The sequence below is a fragment of the Stegodyphus dumicola genome, chromosome 4, assembly GCF_044657685.1.
Source record: "Stegodyphus dumicola isolate Sdum_Otavi_A_Nest chromosome 4, ASM4465768v1".
Taxonomy (NCBI): Eukaryota; Metazoa; Arthropoda; class Arachnida; order Araneae; family Eresidae; genus Stegodyphus; species Stegodyphus dumicola.
The window spans coordinates 161,151,318-161,155,474 of NC_140771.1; the positions used below are offsets into that span (position 1 = coordinate 161,151,318).

Sequence of the window (4,157 nt, forward strand, 5' to 3'; positions counted from 1 at the left end):
TGCACATGATTTTTTCATTTTTATGGAATTTAACAAACTTTTACAGGTCCTTAGGGGATTGATAAACATGATTGATAAACTTCGAACACCACTTAACGAATGATGATCTCCGAGGACTTGAAATCTTCGCGCTAACAATGTAGCTATAAAAAACTCTCACTTTTATTATTTCTTTTGTATGTTAATTCTTAAATAAATTGGTGTTCGTCATACTTAATTTGTCCAATTCTTAGTCCTGAGAGTCTTTAATTATGGATTAGAAGAAATATGTGTTATATATACATAAAAAAACTGGCAGCCCAACTACAGGCCGAAAATCCCCATATGAATACTTCAGAACCAAAAGTGATAATGACGGACCGCCTATGTTAAAGATAAATAAACTTTAATGTTTGATTATTTCTAGTAACGTAAATTCGGAAAAGTCAACAATTGTGGTTGCCTCAAACTAATTTCGTTTTCATTGATCGTCAGGATCAAGTGAATATAAGAATAATTTCTAATAGATCTAATTTCGTTTTTGCTGATCATCCGAATCAGTTAAATGTTCTGTTGAATTTGAATTCTTTTATATGAATTGTGATCACCCTGATCACATTGTATGAGTTTTGTTGCCTACTGATTCCTTCAGTACCGAAAGATAAATTTTGAAGTATTGCTGATATTTAAATGAAGAATTTTGTGTTAGCACCCGCTACTTTGGCAATTTTTTAAAACAATATTTAAATGAATATTTTATATAAAGTATATTCTTCTACGCATGTTTCGATGTGAAGCAATGAAAATAAATGTAGAGTAAATACAAAGTAAAGGATTCTTAGTTTTGTTTTTGAAACAGTAAAATATAAAAAGTATTGAAATACATAGTTGCAAGTTGCTATAGTTTGCATGAATTTAACTTACTGAAAGTATTCTACAACAGTTTACGTTTTGAGAATTGTACATTTTATATGTTATTTCAAGCATCTGTGATGTTGCTATGGAAACACCGTACAATGTTTTGTGAGTTCTGCGCATGCCCGCCTTGGATGAGCGGCAGATGGTAAGGAGAGAGCGGTGTGCATGAAGCGGGAATTTCCCTTCTTATCGGAATATTATTATTGATGTGTTAAATAAAGTTTATATATTTTATATTTATACTTGTGTCTTGCCTCACCATGGAACTCCTACATTGGTGACCAACGTTGGAGAACGCACATCTTTTGATCGCTTCTTGGAATTCGGACAAAATACGGAAACGGAACTATACAAAAACATCATCAACAATGGAAGAAATAATCAGCAGTGAAAATACCTCATTTCATTCCTTCCCTCTGTGGTTCACGATGGTGGAATCTACTTTTGAATTAGTGGTTCCAAAGGCTATAACAGAATCCAGAACCAAGTATAACCACTGTGTTGCGCATTTACCTCCCGACATCGCTATGACCGTGAGGGATATCATCATTTCTCCTGACCAAACGGATCCATATGGAAAACTGAAGAATGAAGTCATTTCTCGATGTGGTGAAAGTAAATCGCAGGAAATACGTCGCTTACTTGCCGGTGAGCAACTAAGGGGATCGGAAGCCATTTGAACTCTTACGCGTTATGCAGCGGCGTGCAGAAAATCATAACGTAACGGACACTTTTGTTTTGGAATTATTTCTGCAGCAACTACCTACAAATGTGCAATCTATTTTAGCATCAATCACCCCTGTAACCACACAAAAGGCTGCTGAAATAGCGGATAAAATAATGGAAGTGTCATCTGCTCAGGTAAGCGTAGTTTCTGATTCTTGTGCATCAACTAGTGTTACACCAAACTTTGAACTGCTTAAAAAGATAAAATCGCTTCGCAAAGAAGTTGCATTTCTACGACGTTCAAGAAGTCATTCTCGTAATCGTAATTTTTGTCATGCAACAAATCGTGAGAAATCCTCTGAAAGAAGTGATCTATGTTGGTACCACCGAAAATTTCCTTCTAGAGCACAAAAGTGTACTTCACCCTGCAATTTTCAGGAAAATTTCCAGGGCAAGAAGTAGCGGCGACATACGCATCGCCTTCTAGTTCTCGTCGCCTATTTGTTCGTGATCGCAAAACCAATATTAATTTTTTAATCGATACAGGTAGTGATTGTTCTTTAATTCCAGCCTCAAGATCTGATAAAATGACTACTCCTATTCAAACTTTTCTGGCTGCAAATGATACTAAGATAAATGTATATAAACAAAAGTTATTATCTTTAGATTTAGGTTTAAGAAAACAGTTTGTTTATCCTTTTTATGCATACAATGTTCAAACTGCTATAATTGGTGCAGATTTCTTACATTATTTTAACCTAAAACCAGATCTTAGAAATCGTCGCTTAAACGATACTTACACCAAATTAACTTCCTGTGGTATTTTACATGTTGCTAGTATATTTTCAGTCAAATCTGTAATTTGTAATGATCATTATGCTAAGTTGTTAAATGAATTTTCCCGTATTGTTCAAGCTCCTTGTGCAAACCAAATTGTCAAACATTCAGTTCAGCATCATATTGAAACTTTTGGCCCTTCCGTTTTTGTCAAACCATGTCGGCTTTCACCCGATCGTTTGAAAATTGCAAAAATGGAATTTCAACATCTGCTAGATTTAGGCCAAATTCGCCTATCCAACAGCAATTATGCTTCGCCATTGCATATGGTCTTTAAAAAAGATATGAATGATTGGCGTCCTGGCGGTGATTTTAGAGCCCTTAATGCTAAGACTAAAAAGGACAAATATCCAATCCCTAGTATTGTTGATTTCACAAGTGAACTTCATGGGTGCAACATATTCTCCCATGTAGATTTAGTCAAAGCATTTCATCAAATTCCGATTGCTCCCGAGGATGTCCATAAAACTGCTATCTTCACACCATTTGGACTTTTCGAGAGTACTCGGATGCAATTTGGTTTGTGCAATGCATCAAGCACTTTTCAAAGGTTTATCGATGAAGTGACGAGAGGTTTAACCGGTGTATATGCATTTATTGACGATATTTTGATTGCCTCAAAAAGCCACAAAGAGCATATTAAAAATCTACGAGCACTCTTTCAAAGATTAGATCATTATGGTTTAGCAATTAAACCCTCAAAGTGTACGTTTGGAGTTCCTACCTTAGATTTCTTAGGATTAAAGTCTCTAGAGAAGAACTCTAGAGTTCTCCCATTCCAGATCGAGTTGATGCCATTTCTAAATTTCATAGACCAACAAGCTTAACACAGCTTCGCAGATTTCTTGGCCTATTCAATTTTTATCTCAGATTTGTGCCACATGAAGCGCACATTTTGTCACCTTTAATTAAGCTTCTCGAAGGTCATTCTAAAAAAAGGAATCATTCCGTCCAACTAAGAAGACTGAAAATCCTCTTCCGTGGTCTGAGGACGCAGAAAAGGCATTTTTAGCAGCTAAAGAAGCTCTTACAAAAACTACCCTCTTAAGACGTCCAATTCTTGGTGCTCAACTCAGTCTTTGGACTGATGCATCTGATGTTGCTATTGGCAGCTCTCTCATATAACTCCAAAATGGTCAATGACAGCCAATATCATTCCTTTCTTTAAAACTGAATAACAGTCAACGGAAATGGTCTACATAAAACCGCGAACTTCTGGCAATATATGAGTCTATCAGGAAATTTCGGCACATGTTAGAAGGTCGCAACTTCATCATATTTACCGACCAAAAACCACTAACATTCGCTTTCAGACAAAAAGCAGAAAAGTGCTCTCCTCGACAACTGAGACACCTTGACTATATCTCTCAATTTCCCCCTGATATACAATATGTTAAAGGTAGGGAAAATGTTATTGCTGACAGATTCTCCCGAATAGAAGTAGATTCTGTTTCTCGCTCACCTATTCTGGATTTCAAACAGTTAGCCTCAGCACAACTCACAGACCATGAACTACAACAATTACTAACTTCTAAATCTTCTTCTTTGAAGCTCTCCAAACAGTATTTTCCGCTTGAAGATATTTATCTCTATTGTAACTCCACAACCAGTGTCCCTCGTCCTTTCATTTCCTTTTCATTTAGACATATCATCTTCCATGATTTCATCATTTCATTTAGACATTCATCTTTTCATTTGTTGTCATCTTTTCATTTAGACATATTCAAAGTATTCATAACCTTTCGCATCCAGGTATA

The 4,157-nt window shown here is 35.9% G+C and overlaps 1 pseudogene; it reads left to right on the forward strand.

Moving 5' to 3' along the window:
- Window positions 1–1,015: 1,015 nt before the first annotated feature.
- LOC118205288 (uncharacterized) lies at window positions 1,016–2,025 on the forward strand (annotated as a pseudogene).
- The last annotated feature ends 2,132 nt before the right edge of the window (window positions 2,026–4,157 follow it).